Source organism: Peromyscus californicus, unplaced genomic scaffold (assembly GCF_007827085.1).
Source record: "Peromyscus californicus insignis strain IS unplaced genomic scaffold, ASM782708v3 Scaffold_11__1_contigs__length_118956290, whole genome shotgun sequence".
In the NCBI taxonomy this organism is placed as follows: Eukaryota; Metazoa; Chordata; class Mammalia; order Rodentia; family Cricetidae; genus Peromyscus; species Peromyscus californicus.
This window is the reverse complement of record NW_026294402.1, coordinates 67,005,025-67,024,973: the sequence shown is the minus strand read 5'-3', so window position 1 is coordinate 67,024,973 and position 19,949 is coordinate 67,005,025. Positions and strand designations below refer to the sequence as shown.

Below are 19,949 nucleotides of genomic sequence, written 5' to 3'. Positions count from 1 at the left end.
TGGATTTAAAGTTGCTGTCTTTTTGTGAATGTTAAGATTGAAAATTGTCTTGAACATGGTGAATTGTGTCATGATTGTATTTAGAAAGATGCCCGAGGAAGGCGCTCTGTGGTTCATGGGTCTTCCTTTTATATATGCAGCCATTTAATATATTTTCAGCTCATTAGCGTTAATAAATCTCAGCTTCTAAAATGGATAAAAGTATTATTGATCTATTGCATAAAAGGTAGAATTGAGACAAACAATAATTAGTAAGTTATATTTATTTAAAAGATGGCTCTTACATTGGAAATCTTTAGGAAATTATTTTGTGGACATTAATTTAAAATGTTAATTTTATGTTAAAAATAAATGAAACCTTATATTTATTTTATTTTTTTTGTTTTTTTCCCTTATATTTATTTTAAATGACATATGTTAGATGAGTGAATTTTTGTCCTGTAATCATTATATTTTTTAAAGTTAGATTTCTAAGCCAATACTGTTAATGTTAAATTTGTTTGCTTTTGGTGTACTGTTTTGTCATATTACTAAACAGTGTCCCAACTTGAAGAAAACTTACGATTTAAAAAGACGTGTTCTGGAGCAGGGTATATTCTTGTCTATAGAATCTGTAATTTCTGTTTTCCTAAAGCTGTTCCTCAGTGTCCAGAGAGGTGGAGAGGGAGCAGTGAGAGCGCTGTCCTGAGAAAAAGCGGCTCTTAGCTTTCAGGGCAGAAGCTCAGGCGCTCTGTTTGGTTCAGCGCTTTTTGTTTACCTAGTAAAGTCAGAGCTGGTTTCCAAAGTGCTGTGAGAGCAGAATTCATTTCATATCTGGCTTTAATGTTTTATTTTATTTCTACTTCATATTTAAAACATGTTTCATGTTTCTGTTTAAAATCACACATTAGGTTAGCTGGGTTCATTTTAACTGTGACATTACAGCGTGTGGGGAAACTAAAAGATGCCTATCACCTAACTTACCAAACAGGAGAACAAAAAGCAGTTTTGGATTTCATATAACCTGAAGGCTAGTATTCTTGATTATAAAGACAGGAAATGTTAACCAGATTCCAGTTCTTCTCCCACCTCTTCCCCTTTGCCTAGTAATCACTGGGGCATTTTCTGCTTTTGGGATAGAGGAAGAAGAAAATTATCTGTAGAGTAGTGGCTGTAGTGCAGCCCTCCACTAGCATTTAGAGGACATCTTAATTTTTATAAATAAGTTGATTGTTATGAACTTTTAGATGGACATTTTGTAAGACATGGTAGGTGCCTGGTGTGCTCTGTGAGTCCTGATTGCTGTTTTATACTGTTAGCTTCAACTCATGTTGTGGAAAGCATATGTAACTGGGCATTGATTAGGCTAGGAACATTAGAAACTTGTTATGAGAGTGCAGTTATACTTATTTTTAAAAATTCAGACTGACTTCTGCTATGAAAATATCTGCTGGATTGCAAGTATGTGACTGCAAGGCTCTGTCAGACAAATGTTTGTGATAGAAGTGACACTCATTTCTCTGGATTAAGATGTTATTTAGACTTAAATTTCTATATTCTGTGGACATAGCAATATTTAGCTGTGAGGTTTGTTTTAAAAGAATTATAACAATAGTGAGATTTAAATTACAAAAGGAGAAAATTGCATGAGGTTATTTTACAACAAAATATTTGGTGGATACAATTTCTCTCTAGCCTTTCTTATCTCAAAGTGAATATTTAAAAGAAATTGGCACAGTAACATTCTGTGTATGTACTGTGCATCTATCTTACTGACATTTCAAAGGATATTTGTAACAACACTCTAGTTTCTATTGATGTGCAACATATAGGATGTGAAGATGTCATGGTCCTTTTGAAGAGCCGTGTGTGAAGACTAGAGGTTTTTGTCTTTGGAGTAACATTCGAGACACTCATCTTTTGCTTTGTGAGAGCTGCAGTTTATAATGTGCAGTATTACATCCTCCTCATTATTCGTTCCTTAAAAGAAGGACTTAATTTTGTAGTTGATTATTTTGGAAATATAATCCAAATTATGTACAATACTTTTGTATTTTCTTTTTACCTGAAGTACCTAATATATTCTATAGAATGAGATGTTCCTTTTATCTTGTTTCTGAAATAAAACAAATAACTTGAAAGTCAGTATAGAAAAGATGAATGCGTATTTATTACTTGAATCTGTACAGTGTCATTTCTTCCTCAAGATGTTATTTCCTTTGCATTATAGGTAGACTGTAAATTAGTCCACTTGGTGTGAGAGGTCGTGTGAGATGTTCTGTACTGACCTTGTGATAAGTATGTCTTTGGAAATGAAAGGTGGGGTACATCAGCTTCAATATAGTTTATAAGAAATAATATATACATCTGAGTATAGTGGCTCACACTTGTAATTTTGGCCCAGAGGCAAGGAGGAACAGGAATTCAAGGTCATCTTGGGGTCCGTAGTTAAAGGCCAGTGTGGGCTACATGAGACTGTCAAAATAAACAGATCAACACTACAAACAACAACAAAGACGGGAACTACCCACAGATGCAGTGTTGCTTTCCCGTTTCCCTCCAGGGGCAATGTCTTGCTTAAGTGTCATAGATAGGGGATTGATAGTGGTAAGGTAAAGATATGCTCATGCTGCCCTTTTATACTTGCATACATTTTCCTACTAATTAAAAAAATTCGTAACATTATTATTTACTCTCCATTAGGTGTGACAAAATTATTAAATGTGGACCCATCCTATAGGATTTCAAATTGCTAGAGTAGAATTTGAATACATCTAGTGAAAAAGAAATGAAAGCAGAAAACCAAGATTTTACTAAGGTGTTTTAAAACTGAACTATAGTACAAATAGAAATGGTGATTTTTAAATAAAAAGGAAACTAAGTTGGTCTGTTACTCAAGGTATTTTCAGGTTATGAGTGAGGTGTGGGCCTCAGTGTATACCATTTAGTGTTGAGATTAAGGATAACTAAGTTTTAGTATTATGTATATGATAAGATTCAACATTTTAGATATTGTTGTACTGATGAATACTAACTGCAGACTCAGCAGGTATATGGAGACATGTAATATTTTAAGTTAAAATGGTTTATTAAGGTAAAGGATAAGTAGCAAAGAGGTTTTTTTGGAAAACCTTGTAAATTTAAGTACAAACTTGGAAAACAGAAAAATGAAACACAAGATTGTAGCTGTGAGCACTGTGCTCTTGAGAACAGTTCTTCAGTGACCCTTCATCAGATCACAGTGCTTGGGACTTGTTATACTTAGTGAAATGTGCATATAATTGATTGATCATTTTTGTCTTTTCACCAACAGCTTATGTATAGATTTATATTTCTGTCTTTAAACTATCTCTTGGTATATTGTCTTCCCTGAGTTTCACAGTGGTTCTTTTGGATAGGAAAATGAAAACATTCAGCTTTAATTATAATCACAGTTTTTTCTACATTTTGGTTTAACAGGATCATAGAGTGTACACAATTATTAAAGTCAGATAGTCTTTTCTGTTCTTAAACAATTGGTAATCATTCTTGAAATTCACTGCCTGCTTTATATGTTTGAAGACTTGGGCATCTTGTTATGAGAGAGTGCGGTTAGAGAGAGGTACTTATTAAGATAGTGTTTCTGGACAGTGCATAAGCTTACTTAAAAGAAAAATAAAACTAAAAAAACCAAGAGACCAAACAGACTGCTTTTGGGTGTCACCTGAATGTTGAATGTCAACTTTTAGTTGGGAATGTTGAAATTACAAATCTAATGTGTTTAAGGAATAAAGTGAGAAAACCAATATATCACCACAGAAGGCTAATGAATGGTATCCTGCTTTGTTAAATAGTTGAGCCATGTGATTGTCAGTCAGATAACCATTTATTAACTACTACTTTATGCAGCCTGGTCTTGTAATACTAGCATTTGGGAAGATAGGAAATAGAGAAGGTCATAGACTGGAAGTGGAGACATTTCATTGTTTACATGTAAAGATAAAATAGAAAACTGGAGGATAACCTTCTGTACTTACAGAATATCAAGAATTATAAATGCACTAATTTATGTTGAGTTCATAAGAGGGCTGTGCTATAGAGTGAGGAAACTAACTTACAAGTTTAATTTAGTGTTGACTGGTGAAGGCAATATGCAGGATTATTCAGTGAGGAGAAGAACGCACCTCCCAGAGTTGGGGTAGTATAAAGTAGTAATTTGATGTGACTAAAGGTCTATACAGTTTGAGAAAAGAGAAGTTGGCTTTAACAGATTGCCATTCCAGAATTCATATTTGCCGACTATTATCTGGAGCTGAATTTGCTTGGGTCACATTCAGATATTATCATTTACCAGCTTGGAGGACATGGGTGAGTTACCTAACCCCTGTGGCTACTGTTCTTAATCTATAAGGTGATAGCTACTGGTGAGTTTGTTACGGGGTCAGAGGAGCTAATAAGTGGGAAGCCCCAAGAACAGCGCTTGATGTGCAGCAAATTGTGGCGGAATGAATTGGTACTGGGAAGGCACCAGAATAAGGAAAACATTTATTTGGGAAGTTGTCCTAATCTCGAGATGAGATCCTAAGGTTTGGATTTAGCCACAGTGTGTGTGGGAAGTAGAAAGAAGGTACTAGGAGTAAAGGATTTACAGAATCAGAAGAGCCCGAGTTCTGTGGGTAAGAAGACGACAGCTCAGGGTTGCAGTTCTGCCATGATTGGAGGATGGGAGTTGTGAAAATCATGAAGATGAATTGTTTTGAGTCTTAAATTTAACACAACCTTCTTCGGGGAGTATTCAGTGGTAGAACAGTTACCTAGAGTGATAAACCATTGAATTTGATTCCTGTGTTGTAAAAAACCAAATAAAAAACAAGGAACAGCCCCCTACACACTCCCCTACCCCAATAACAAAAGACATATAAATTCAAATGACTCAAAGCTCTTATGGCTAATTTGGAGATTGAGAGGAAAGTGCTGGGAAATGAGTTAAAGTGTTGTTTTAGAAAAAAAACAAATAACTTACCCTTACATCTCCCTATAAAATTAATGTGTAGTTGTCAGCTGTCAAGAAAATTGGAGAACAGGTAGAAAAAAAAATCACCCTTACTTCACTGTCCAAAGAAAACTGTTAGGTTTTGATTTATTTCTTTTAGTCTTTTTTTTCCACCTAGAAGTGCTGTATTTGTATTTTCCAAGGTGAAATCTTAATGGTAATTCCACCTTATACCCACCCCCTAAAAATTTCACTCCATATTTTATCATGAGCATTTTCTCTTGTTATATGCTCTACCAACTTGGTTTAAAATAGTTGCATCTCTTGCATGGAGTAGATACAGAAATTTTATTAAATTTAAAATACAGAATATTTCAGTTTTCTGATTGCTTGAATATAGGGGTTTTGTTAATTTTCCTTTTGATATGATAATGTGGTAATGAACACTTTTTGTACATACGTATATGTGCATACACACACACATTTCCCCTTTGGTAAGAGATACAAACTTTTCCCCCCATACCTATAAGTTATAATTAAGGAGTTAATGAATTCTGTAGGGAAGTGAACTCAGTGAGATAAATGATGAGGCTAAGAATTGATGTTAGTGGTGGATTTAGATGTATAGAATCTGACTTTGATTATTTAAGGTAAAGGTACAGTAAAGGTACAGATGCTTATTAGCATGAATGGAGTGAGTGGTGGTGACAGTCCACTACACCAGTGTTATATATAGAGGGTTTGTGCAGTTAGTGGAGAGAATTCCCTGCAGTCTTTGACTTGTGCTTATTGAGATGCAGAAGAACCAATTGAGTTAGTGAGAAAGTCCTTGAATTCTGGCTTTTCAGGAAAGAGGCACAGTCATGTAGTGGGTGGAGTTGACCTTCAGAACCATGCAATTGACCTGGAATCAGTGCTTTGAATTTACTAGCAGTGTGGCCCTAAGCACATCATTTAAATCCCCTGAGCATACTTTTCTTATTTGTGTAAAGTAGGTAATACCCATTTTCAGAATCCTAGTGAGGATCAAATAAAGTTATTTATTGTGTATTTTGCATATCATAAAGCTAACTCAAATGGTTACTGTTACTATTGTGGCATCTTCCCACTCCCTTTCTCTCTCTTTTTTTTTTTCCTCTCCGAGACAGTGTTTCTCTGTGTAGTTTTGGTGCCTGTCCTGGATCTCGCTCTGTAGACCAGGCTGGCCTCGAACTCACAGAGATCCGCCTGACTCTGCCTCCCGAGTGCTGGGATTAAAGGCGTGCGCCACCACCGTCTGGTCCTTTTTCCCTTCAACAGAATATCATTGTGCTGTCCTAGAACTAATTCACTGTGTAGTCCATAGCAGACTTGAACTTATGGTAGTCCTCCTGCCTCCACCTCCAAAAAGCTGGGATTACAGGCATGAACTACCATGTCCATGATGCAGTTTCTTCTTAACTAGAATTTATGGGTACATTAACGTAATAATAATTATAATCAGCAATTTATAGCCAGTGTTTATATAATTGTTATGATAGGTATTGTTCTAAGTAGTTTAAAGTATTATCTTTGTGGTGGTGGAGTTGAGTAAATGCCTCATGATGGCAACGTATCAAGCTGCTCTTTTGATGTGATCGAGATAGATGTGTTTTTGCATGTTACATGTATAAGACATAAGAAAACCCAAGAGTAGCTTTGAAAGATCAGCTGGTTACCAAGGAACTTAACTGCAGTTTACTTTCTTTTTCTTTTCTTTTCTTTTTTTTTTCCAAGACACGGTTTCTCCGTGTAGTTTTGCGCCTTTCCTGGAACTCGCTCTGTAGACCAGGCTGGCCTCGAACTCACAGAGATCCGCCTGCCTCTGCCTCCCGAGTGCTGGGATTAAAGGCGTGCGCCACCACCCGGCAGTTTACTTTCTTTTTTTCTTTAGATTGTGTCTTCTTTTTTTTCTTTTAAATTGAATTTTTTTATGTGCATTTGTGTTTTTGCCATGGATGTCAGGGTCCCCTGAAACTGGAGTTACAGACAGGTGTGAGCTGCCATGTGGGTGCTGGAAATTGAACTCTGGTCCTCTGGAAGAAGAGTGAGTGCTCGTAACCCCTGAGCCATCTCTCCAGCCGCTTAGATTGTTTCTTCTTAATGTTATTTTGTAGACCAGATACTACAGGGTGCAGAACAGTGAATGGAGTGAGATTTTTACAAACCTTCTATGCTTAGGTCTCACTATTCCTTAGATGTAAGTAGTGGTAGTGTTTTTTCCACCTGCTTGAAATTCTTTTGTTTTTAGTTTTTCGAGACAGTTTCTCTGTGTAGCTTTGACACCTTTCCTGGAACTCACTCTGTAGCCCAGGCTGGCCTCGAACTCACAGAGATCCGCTTGACTCTGCCTCCCGAGTGCTGGGATTAAAGGTATGCGCCACCACCGCCCGGCCTGCTTGAAATTCTTAGTGGAATAACAATTATATAACCTGAGAGAATAGCTGGGAGCCAGGCTTGGAGAGACTGCAGAAGATGTTGGGGTGGAGTAGTGAGTGGTTCTCAACCTATGGCTCATGACCCCGTTTGAGGGTGGGTTGAATGATCCTTTCACAAAGATTGTCTAAGACCATGGTAAAACACAGATATTTACATTACAGTTAATAACTAGCAAAATTGCAGTTGTGAAGTAACAATGAAAATAATTTTAGGCTAGGGGTCACCACAACACGCGGAACTATAAGAAAGGGTCAGGGAACTGTATTAAAAGGTCAAGGCATTAGGAAGATTAAGAAACAGTGGGTTAGAACTTCTCCACTTTTCTCACTGGTAGAGAAAGAATGCACTGCAAATTAGCAGAAACAATCTTAACTAAATTTCATGTATTTCACTTCCTAATGCATGTTGTAAACAAGCTTGTTGTAAAACTGAGGCTCTGAAGATTACCATGCTTAACACATGGCCCTGCTTGTCTCCTGCTCTGCTTTGTCTCTGGAGATAGGGCCAGGGATGGGTCACTGGTCTGCCCTCAGTTAGGCCCAGTTCTAGAGCACATTTATTAGCTATCCTTTTCTTGTTCTTACAGAAAACTGTATTTAAAGCAAGAGTGGCTTTGTAGGTAGAAAGTTCATAAACTAAAGTTTAGGTAGATATGTTCATAGTATGACTGCCATTTGAACCTGCTTTCTGTTTCCAATCAGGTCATCTTAGAATTAAAAAAAAAAAAGATTTATTTTTATTTTACATGTATAGGCATTTTGCCTGCATGAGCATGCCTGGGGACCATGGAGGCCAGAAAAGGATGTTGAAGCCCTTGGAACTAAAGTTACAGGTGGTTATGAGCCGTTGTATGAATGCTAAGGGTTGCACCTGAGTCCTCTGCAAAAACAGCCGCTGCTCTCAACCACTGAGCTCTCTCTAGCCCCCATCCTATAATTTTTAAATATACATTTGAAATGGGAGTAAAAATTACATTTTTATAAAAGTACCTTTATTTTTGTTCTGTGTTTAAAGTGTGCTCTCACATGTTGCAGGTTAAAATTGTGGTCTTAGAGTGACCATGATGAGTCATTTAAGCTCTTTGAGGCTGCTTAGGGACTTAAAGATCATACAGAAATGAAAACAGATTAAGGATTGGTTACTAGTCTTTATTCTAGCTGATCATGAGTCAGAGATGGAATCTTCAAAGTAATATAATAAAACAATCTGAGATAACTTACAGGATAGACTTATTTTTTTTTAAAGCTTTGCTATCACATCTCAAAATTCTTCTTGTTTTTAATACTGGAGATAAATAGAAATGGTGGTTTATACCTATCTATAATTGTAGCATGTAGAAGGCTAAAGCTGAAGAATTGTGAACTTGAGGTTACCCTGGGCTTATAGTGAAATCTGGGTCAGCCTAGTCTAAAGAATGCCAAACCAAAAGAATCAAAAGTTAGAGAAAGTTTGTCCACTGCTTTGGGCTTAAGAGGGCAACTAGTTTGGGACCAAGAGGCTCTCAGAATTGTGATAATCAGATTGCTGAAGCATCATTCTTGGAACCAGGTAGAAGTCCTGGTTTATCTGTGTCCTTGCTTCTGGTGACCTAGTGTGAGCAGGATCATGTCATAATTAGTGACTGTAACACTACTTCATTGGTGGCTGACAGTGCAGATTGGACATAATGTGACAGGCTCTTCCACTCTAAACAGAGCTGTGAGTATTTGGGAGCTTGGCAAGATTTGTGTTAGGAGCTACCATACTTCAGTCCTGGAGGCATACCTTGTTTTGAAGTTGTTGGAGATAGATGAAGTTTGCTTGTGCTATTAGTAGAAACATGGTGTGGCCATATGTAGGTTCTGAGTTGGCTACTTGTGGAGCAGGCTTGAAAATTTTTAGTTCTTCTGAGTTGTATGTTTCTCTGAGGCTTTGTTTGGAAGCTCTATCCAATGAAGCTGTCCTCGTTATCCCGTCAGAGGTTCTGGTTGTTGTCATCTCACAATTTTGTAAGCTGTTTTGCAGTGTTGGTTCCAGTTTGGAATAAAGCTAAAGAGAAGCCTTTTTTCTTATATCGAATCTCTTGGGGCTGGCAAGATAGGTCAGTGGTAAAGCCTGATGACCCGAGTTTGATCCCTGCAACTCGCTTGGTTGGAGAAGAGAACGGACTCTCACAAGCTGTCTTCTGACTTCCACATGTCTTTGTGTCATATTTGCATGCCCCTCCCCATAAATAGGACAAAAAGCCAGCATCTTATATTGACTCTGTTGGTGAGAACACATGGACATCTTAGATGGATTCAAACTTTCTAATTAGGCAGGTATTTGGAGGCATTTCTAGACTCTCCCAGATGTCCTTAGTGTCTTTTACCTGAGGGTCAGCTGTCTATTTTTATTCCAGGTTAAGTGTGTTTTGTTGCTGCAGCTCCCGTTTCCAGGCTGTAGATGCATAGTCGATGAGTTGTCATTTTGAAACCCAGAAAAGTCTTACAATTTTTACTTACCAGTTTAGTAGATAGACTATTCTGCTGGTAATATGTGGTTTAATATGAAAGGATGCCATTGATAGTATGTCCCCAGTTTTTGTATGGTTATCAGATGTTGCAGCAATTTGTAACATAGATTATATAGTATATTTTCTTTTCTAAAATCTGAAAACCTCCACCTACCTAAACTTTTTTTTTTAAATCTCACAAAAAAATTTCTTTATATTGAAAGTGTAGACTGGGAACTTGAAATACAGAAAAAAATGTGGTGAATTAGTTCTATAACAGATTCTTGGGCTAGAGGATTTTCAGGCTGAGTTTGTTCTTTGAGTGTCTTCTTTAACAGGCTGATTTAGGGACTTAGATTCTACTTGGAGGATAAGCTGGCTGTCTTTGGGTCAATGAATACTCACACTTCTCTGTTCAGTTAAAGATCCAGGAAAACACTCAAGGAACTCTCGGTGTAATACTTTCATTCTTTTTCCATTTTCTATATAACCAGCATTAGATGGTCCCCTTCAAAAGGAAGCCTTATTCTTTTTTTTTTGTTGTTGTTGGTTTTTCGAGACAGGGTTTCTCTGTAGTTTTGCGCCTTTCCTGGAACTCACTTTGTAGACCAGGCTGGCCTCGAACTCACAGAGATCCTCCTGCCTCTGCCTCCCGAGTGCTGGGATTAAAGGCGTGTGCCACCATCGCCCAGCTGGAAGCCTTATTCTTTACCACTCCCTTTCTGGATTTTGTCAGTTGTCTTGTAGCAGACAGAGAAGAAAATCCTTCCAGCTTCGTGAAGAAAATGTGGAGCCATGATACTTACAGGGGATAGAGTTACTCTTTGATTTTTTCCTTTTTGAAAAGTTTTCAGATGAATAGCATAATTTTTATTCTTATGATATACTCATGGCAGTCTTTTTCATTAAAAAAAAAAGTCATGATTTTAATGAGTGTGATCTTCAGAGCCTATGGCTGGCTCTGTGCCACTACTGTTAACATAGCTATGGAAGTGATAAAACTTCCATAGTGTCGTGAACTGGGCTTTTGTAGAGTCTGTTCTGACTTCTCCATCTAATTTGCAAACCTGTTTGTTTTACTGTTCCTAATGTTAATTGTCTGAAGATCCATGATAAAGTATTGGATAATTAGCTTAGCTGGTAACTGTACGGTAGGAACACAAAGCAGATTGTATAGCCAAAGTTTCTCTTGTCTTCATATTTACTTAATCCCTCTTTTCTAGCCTATGAGCAGTGCTGCAGTGAGCAGACTCCATTTACATCAAGATGGCTAGACTCTGAAGACTCACTCAACCAACAAGTTGTAATAGCAATTGGGTTCTGCCCAGTGAGTGGCTGCCGGAAGGGGCAGTCTCAATCGTTATAAAAATGTTTCATAAATATTTACTTATATGCTGTTTACTTCATGATTCTTGTAAGAGGTTGGTAACTGTTCATTTCACAAAGGAAACAGAAATCAAGAGTGGTGCATGTTTGGTGTGGTTTCTGACTGCCCCTCTAGCAGCAGGCTGATGAACTAGTGGTAGTCACACCTGCACTGATACCAATCTGCACTAGGCATAGTTTGTCTTGAGGAGGAACTTACTGTCTCTAGAAATCGTTAGAGTTTGTTGTTAAAACAAGGAGTCTGATGTAGGGTAAAGTTGATATTCTCCAAAATAAAGTGCTTCAAGATTTGTTTTTATTAAAAAGAAAACAGTGTAGTCATAAGTTTATGTAAAACAGGTATGCATTTAAAAAAATATTTCAAGATGTTAATTGCATACAGCTACAGTCTGAATCATTTTGGGGGAGAATGGGACTTTCATGTCTTACCGTTTAGTTGTCTTTGTGTTTTTGGAAGAAATTTTATAGTTTTTATGTATTGGAATGTTCACACCTATTTTCAGTTGAGATGGTAGAAGAGATTACATCTCCTACTGTAATATAGACCCAAGGCTTTTCTGATGGTTTGTTGTAAATGGCACTGAAAAGCACAGGCAAGTGATGTACAAAACTAAAGACTATGGGAGTTTGCATGAGGGCTCTAGAACTCCCTGTAACATGCTTTAGAGTACTGTCATCTGCCTTTATCTCTTTATTTGTTGTGACTGGTTGTTATTGTTATTTAGGCTATAAAGTCCTTGCAAACAAAAGTGATGTTTTACACTTGTGATTCAGGAAGATATCCCTTTAGGCTCATAAACTCTTGATTTAGGTTTGGTTATATGTAATAATTTGGAAAGAGATTTAATATTCCAGTTTTTATTTTATTTTTCTTCCCTAGTATACTCTGCCTGGTAAGACAGAGGAAACATTAAGATTTATGAAGATTAGCTGACTGGAGACCTGAAGTATGCGTTGTTTAGTAGAATGTTGTACCTGACCTCTCATTTCTTCTGCAAAGCTCGTAGCCCATTTAGGACTCCACATTTAAGTATCAGCGATGGGCAGGAAGTGGCCAAGTGGTAAAGCCATTGAGGTTTTAACATGAGTACAGCTGGCTCTGCAGAACCATAGCCAGCTTTGGTTCTAAGCAATGAGAAGTGATACTTTGGTGGTGGTGGTGTGTGCGTGTGCATGTGCGTGTGCATGTTCTGCCCCCACCCTCCCTGCAAAGAATGTATGGTACATTTGTTCTTAGTAATGTCACACTGTGGAGAGAATAACTAACTTGTTTGGTTTTTGACTTAACTGGCCATAGGAATTCAGTTTTATAAGAGCAGTAGGAACCATTTTACCACCATCTAGAACTGGTAAATGCCCAGGCCAGGACTTTGAAAGTTAGACTTCTTCCTGAACAACCTTGATTTTTGCCGGTTGATTTGTGCTTTGGCCTGGAAATGAGGTTGTGTAGTTTGCAGTTCAGTAGATGTGAGGAAGTGTTCTGAAGAGCAGAGAAAAGGCTTGTTGAGTGGAGCTGTGAGTCTGGTTCCTGCTTAATTTATGAAAAATAAATATTTTAACTAGTGCTCTCAGTTACCTTTGGTGAGATTTTTAGGGACAAGGCTAGTTTTGTTGATTATAGAAGTATGCTGTCTGCATGTGCTGATGTATAATTTTATTTTGTTCAATGCTGGGCTCCAATTGAGGGCCCCCTGTATACCACTGAGATATATACCTACTTCCCTGGGAGATTGTAGAGCTAGATACATCTTTAGCAAGTATTTCCTCCTTTTCCTTCTCTTCCTTCCCTCTTCTTTATTTACTTTTTATGAAGAATTAGGTTGGCCACTCTGAGGTAATTAATCTGAAGGTTAAATTATGAAGAATGTTACCAATGTGTATGTGATTTGGAAAAATATTGTTTACTTTTCTGTTGCAATGATAAGACACCATGGCCAAGGCAGCATATAAAGAAAGTTTACTTGGGGCTCACAGTTTCAGAAGGTTAAAGTCCATGACCATCATGTTATGGAGCAAAGCAGCAGGCAGGCTTGAGGCATGGCTGTGAAGCAGCAGCTGAGAGCTTAGATGTTGAGGCACAACTGTGAGGCAGAGAGAGCTAATTGGGAATGGCTTTTGGAAAACCTTGAAGCTTGCCCCCAGTGACACATTCCCTCCAGCAAGGCCTCACCTACTTAGCCTTCCCAAATAGTTCCACCAAATGGAGAACAGCTATTCAACTATATGAGCCTACTGGGGCCCTTCTTATTCAAATCATCAAACTTCAGTTGAAGTAGTTTATCAGAAGTCTTCTTGGTTTATATCAGTCTGGAGCTGTGATAAGATAATAAAAATTTCATCGCTATAATCTTCCTCACAATGTTTTCTGCTGGAGCAGTTCACTGATTTAAGACCACTTAATCTGAGGTACCAGCTGTCAGAATACTCTCCTCTACACCTCAGCACTCACAGCTCTCTTCTAAAACATTTTCTTACCTAATCTGAGAGAGGAGATCTTATTTTTTTTAAGTCTCAGTGACTTCCATTGCTTGTAAAACCATGCAGATTTCTGAGAATACCACCTCGGTTAGACTTAGTGTTGATGGATTTAGTTTCTGAAAAATGCCCATTTGCTCCCTGTGAAAAGAGCAGGTTTGTGTTTATTCAGTGGCTCTGAGATGAGATAATTGGTATTTTTATGATATGAATGGAGCCTTTGTGTTTTTGAATGTTGTGAAACAAAGCTGTATTTATAAACACATTTCAAAAAATATAAATGACACTTTTTGGTGAAGATGTTCACTGAATAGCAAGAAAGTTCAGAAAAAGGAGCTTTGTTAACATTTAATAATAACCTAACTGTTTCTTTTGACTATCTCATTGATGTTTAAAGAGTACCTGATTTTAGAAACTTTTAAGTTGAAAAAGATGGTGCTATAGTAGAAAAATATTTTATGAGATCAAATGTCCCTTTTACAAGTTTGGTGTTTTAAAATTATTGTCTTGGTTTATAATATATTCCAAATAAAAATAGTCACAAAAATATCTCTAGGAAAGTCTTGCTTGGTGCCAGATACAAGATGAACAGGGTACTATGCTCTAGCTGATTTAGTATAAATAAGCAATATTAAAGTTTTCAGACAAAATCCAAAGTCAGCCTTTAGGTTTTGAAAGTTAAAGTGGCTAAATTTTTTATTTCTTGTCATTTCCTTTTTCCAAGATTTAAAACAAGAAGGTTTTATTTAACTTGCATGTATATAAATGCACCTACTGTGTGTGCAGTGCCTGAGGAGGCCAGAAGAAGGTGTCTGATACCCTGGAACCACAGTTACAGATGCAACTAAACCAGGGTTCTCTGCTCTTAACAGCTGAGTCTTTTCTCTAGCATCCCTTTTCAAGATGTTTGTAGATTTTTAACAATTATCTGTTTAGTATAAAAGAATTATATTAACTACCTTTGAAAGCTCAGAAGACTGAACCAGTGCTAAAACAATCTTAATGGTTTGGAAAGATAGAAGCAGAAGTCTCTTTCTTTTTCCTGTACCCTCTTTTCTCCCTTGGTACAGATTCATGCTGTTGAACTTTTATAGTTTTTCATGTGTAAGCAAATGATGCATAGCTCTGGTTACTGGGAACAGTGGTTCTGCAGCTTAGCTTTTGAGTTAACAGGAGACAGCAAGGAGGGAGGAGGAGTCCTGTATAAAGGGCAGTGTTGAGTCCATACTGAACTTAGTAGGTTGTTAGCTTTCCTCAATTACTTGTAATATTTGGCGTGTTGTAGAAAGTGATGCAATTTCCCAATATATAGGACTTAGTGAAGTCCTTCATGCCCAAAAGCCAAACCAAACCCTGAAAGCATTAACAGTACTTCCTAATGTTAGAATTTCAGTTTCACCAACTTTATTATCCTTTTTATTTAGAAAAGAACCGAGTCAAGAAAGGGAGCTGACTCTTTCCTGATCACAAAGTCTGGGGTTTCTTGGCAAGTTCATAATCCTGGATTCTATCCCCAGATATTCCAACTACCCAGTTTATAATAAACAAATGTATCTAGTTACTTCAAGGTTATGTCCAACTTCAAGCATATAGCAAAGACCTTCATCCTGTGTCATCACCAAAAGTAGTGGAAAGTGAGTGGTAAGAGACTAAGATCTACATTAATGAGCATAATCCATTCCTGACCTAAGAATTTCTCCTTGTGATCTGCCTCCCAATATGGAAGATTAAATTTTCTACACTGGCTTTTACGGGGAACACATTAAGACCACAACATTCTGCTTCTGGTCCACCCAGTTCCTATCCTCACATGTAAAATAAACAGAGTTCATACCAGTAGCCCCTAAAGTTTTAAATCTTTCAAGTACCAACTTTAAAGTCTTAGTTTAAATGCAGTCTCATTTACATTTATTCAAATTGGATTTATCCTGGGACACATATTCCCCTTTAACTGTGAGCTTGTGAAATCAAAACAAGTTATGTGTGTTTAGTATCTCATTGTAGGCAGACATAGGACAGACATTTTTATTCATGAAGGAAGAGATAGGCAAGAAACAGAAGTACCTGGCCCCAAGTAAGTTCAAAACTCAACAGAAGGAACAGCACTAAATCTTTTAACATTAAAAAAAGTTTCTTTCTTGTGAGCGGAGCGTGCGTGCGAGCGTGCGTGTGTGGTGCCACACATCTATGTAGTGACCAGAGGACAACTTTTAGGGGTCGGTTCTGGATTGTTGAGGCAGAGTTTGTTTCTGCCTTTGTGTTTCAGACTCAAAGTTAACTGGCCTGAGATTTTCTGGTCTCTGTGTCCAATCTTGCTTTAGTAGTGCTGTGATTAAAGATGTGTGCAGCTGTATTCAGCTTTTTGTGTGTGTGTTCCCAGGATAGGACTCAGAAGGCTCCAAGTTCTTTTGTTCCCTGAGCCATCTCCCCTGTTCCAGCAGTGTTAAATCTTAGAGAGAGAGAGAGAGAGCATTCTGTGTTTTGACTCTGTGTTCTGCCCTCTGAAAGTACTCAAGAAGTTCCTCCTCTGTGGCCATGCTGGACTTAGGAGCTCATGCATGCAGCAACTTTCACAGGTTGGCATCTCAAGCCTGCAGTTTTTCCAGTATGATGTTTTGGTGTGGTTCTTGGCTCCACATTTTACTGTGCATTGCCCTAATAGTGATTCTGCAGTGTTTATACCCTTGCTGCAAGTCTCTGGACTCTCACCTTGTCTGCAGTATCTGTTAACATTGAGTTGGAGGTAGGAATCAGGCCCTCAGCCAGTCTACTTTCTATAGACGGTGCTAGTATTTGATGCTTGTGCCTCCCCAAACTGTGTAGGCTCTCGTGAGGTAGCCTTACCTGGAGGATCCAAGGAGGGTTGTTGTATCAGAGTGTAGGGAGTGGACTTGAGCTAGCCTTATTTCTTATTTCAGTGTGAGACCCTGTCAGAATTGCCACATTTCTACCGGCTTTCTGCTCACAAGCATGTATGGTATTTCAAAAAATTTGAAATTTTTCTCTGTTCTCTTCATCTTATAGCTCCTCACTAGAATTGCCCATTGCTAACACCTTTTCCAGTATTCACTTCAAAAATAGTTTTAGCTTTTATTCAACCTCCAGTTCTAAAACTGCCCCTCAGTTTCAGTTATTTATTGTATAAAATACTTGACTCCCAGGTACCAGAGTCTTCTCTCATAGCTCTGCTGCTGCTGTAGCTGAATACCTGAGACTAAGCAGTTTATGAACAGAAGTTGTTATCCCATAGTCTGGAGGCTGGAAAGTCAAATGTCAAAGTTCCAGTGTGTGGCAAGAGCCTTTCTACATCATCAGGTGCCTATGTGTGAGGACAGTGTGGGCAGGGGACCAGATCCTTTTAGACATTAATCCTTCCACAGGAGTGGAGCCCTCATGAACTGAACATTTCTCCATAGACTTCGTCTCCCAGAACTGTTGCATGAGGATACATTTTAGCATGGGCCTTGGTGGATGCCATCGGACCAAACTAGCTAAGGAGTAGAATTCACTAGTAAGGCTTTTTATGGCACATGTTTTCTTTGTGAGGTAATAAAATTTTAATTTAGTTTCTTTCATTCATATAAAGCTAGTCAAAGTTTCTATTTTTAAAATAATTGTTTTGGTACTGGGGTTAGAGAACATAGGTCTTTGGTCCTGTTAGGTAAGCACTCAACTACTGTGTTATATAGCTCTGGATCAGGTTTTGTGACTCACGAACCTCTGAGCAGTTCTTTTTCATTTATTGTCATGAAATTATTTATAATATTACATTTTATTGGGTTTAAGGTATGTAGTCATGTTTTCCTTCCAGTATTGGTAATTGTGGTTTGTCTTTGGTATTTTTTGTTTGTTTTGAGATAGGGTCTCATGTAGCCCAGGGTGGCTGTAAATTCATACTTACTGTCTTACTAAGGATGGGCTTGAACTTCTGCTTGGCTGCCTCTGCCTTCCAGCTGCTGGGATTATAGGCCTGCACTGTCATGCCTTAAAGACGGTTACATTTATCTGTGTATTTTCCATTTCTAACGCTATTCATTCCTTGGTGTACACATGCTTCCCTCATCTCATTTTCCTTTTTAATGTAGCTAATGATTGTCTTAATTTCTGTTCCTCTAATAAAAGTTTAGCCTTTACTTTTTTTTTTTTTTTTTTTTTTTTTTGGAGACAGGATTTCTATGTGTAACAGTCCTGACTGTCCTGGAACTCACTCTATGAGTCAGGCTGGACTTGAACTCTGTTGGAGCCCACTAGGTTTCCTAGTGGCTGTACCCAGCAGCACTGCATAAGAGGTTGATTGGACCATGGGCCTGGGCACCAGGTGACTGTAACTAGCAAGGGGAGGTCTTTTGATCCACCCCTTGGCATTGTTATACTTTGGAATAAAGTTCTGGGTTGGTGGGTAAGGATCCAGGCCCACCTGAGTCTATGCTGTGTTTCTCTCCCCTCTCTATTTCTAACTAAGTCTCTTATCCCTCATTCCTCAAGAGTTCCTGGGGTAAATAAGCGTGGGGGCAGGTCCCCCACAGAACTCACAGAGATTCTTCTGCCTCTGCCTCCTGAGTGCTGGGATTAAAGGCATATGCCATACCTCCGTTGGCTAGCCTTTACATTTAAAGGATCGTTTTGCTGGATTTACAATTCTAGACTAATTTTTTTTCTTTGTTAGCAGCTTAGAGATTTCTAAAAACATTGTATTTTGGCTTATTGTTCATCACAGTAAGTCAATAATGATTCTTTATATATAAGTCTTTTCTATATAAGGAACATATTTTATTCCTGTGGCTTTTAAAAGATTTCCTAGTTTTCTGTAATTTAATTATGAGTTTCTTATGTATATTTGATGTTTATACTTATACAGTATTTCATATAATTTGAAAACATTTTTGTTTTGTTATCTTTTGTTTTTTCTTCTTTTTTTTGGTTTTTTGAGAAACATCCCTGGCTGTCCTGGAACTCACTCTGTAGACCAGGCTGGCCTCAAACTCATAGAGATCCATCTGCCTCTGCCTCCTGAATGCTGGGATTAAAGGCCTGTGCCACCATTGGCCGGGGGCTGGGGGGTTTTGGTATCTTTTTTTGCGCTGGGGGGTGGGGCGGGGGGTGGGGTTCCTTTTTTTGAGACAGGGTTTCTCTGTGTAGCTTTGGAGCCTTTCCTGGAACTCACTCTGTAGCCCAGGCTGGCCTCGAACTCACAGAGATCTGCCTGCCTCTGTCTCCGGAGTGCTGGGATTAAAGACCTGTGCCACCACTGCCCGGGGAGTCTTGGTGTCTTTAAATGCCCCTACTCTCTATCCTTTTTGTTAGGACATAGGTTAATACTGTGAGAATTGTTACTGAGGTAACAAAAACTTTTTTTTCCCCCAATATTTTGTTCGGCAATTCAGTTTTTACGTTTTCTAGCATTGTATCTTTTGTTTTTATTTAAGACAAGCTCTCTTTCTCTGAGTGAGTGATATAGTTTGAATTATTTATTATTATTTATGTGCATGTGTTTCAAAACCCCACACCAGGCCTAACCTATATATATATATGTATCTCCCTATCCCCCCTTTGGACTGAAACTTACAGTCTGGTATTTGCAGCTTTTCTCTTGCTCCTGTGCCCTGAGCGTTGGGATTATGGGTGTGTCAGCTACTAGTATTTTCTCCCACCTTGTCTAATATAGAAAGTTTATGTTTCAGATTATGTTATTTTATTTCTCAAAGCTCATGTTATTTTGGTCATTTTTAAATCCTTCCCTTTTCCTTTTCTTAAATGAGTGGTTTGTAATAGTTGTCTTCAAGTCTTTGTTTCGTAATACCACATTTTCATTCTGGGCCTATTTCTGTTGACAGGGTGTTTTTTTTTTTTTTTTTGTCTTGCTATGGGCCATATTTTCCGGCTAATGTACATGGCTGTAAATTTTTATTTCCTTGCCTTTGGATTTTCTTTTAATATTAAAAAAATGCTTCATTGTAAAGTGTGGCTTTCAGACTCCTGGTGTACAACTTCAACCCTTCCTTTATCCTTACTCTTGTGCTCCGTGGTCAGGAAAGCTGCCTGGTCCTTTCACAGATGTCTTCAGCACACATAGACACCCTGGAGACACTGTTGATTTCGTTGTTGTTGTTTCATTTTAGAGAATGGAGTAAGGTCTCACTGCATAACTCTCTCCTGCCTGGGTCCACGTCACATGGCAATTGTGGTGCTTTTCCGACTGTCTTGGTG

At 38.1% G+C, this 19,949-nt stretch overlaps 1 protein-coding gene across 5 annotated transcripts in view; it reads left to right on the top strand.

The window, feature by feature from the left end:
* Tcf12 (transcription factor 12) overlaps positions 1 to 19,949 on the top strand; it is a 282,155-nt gene that overhangs the window by 2,257 nt on the left and 259,949 nt on the right. The window lies entirely within an intron of this gene.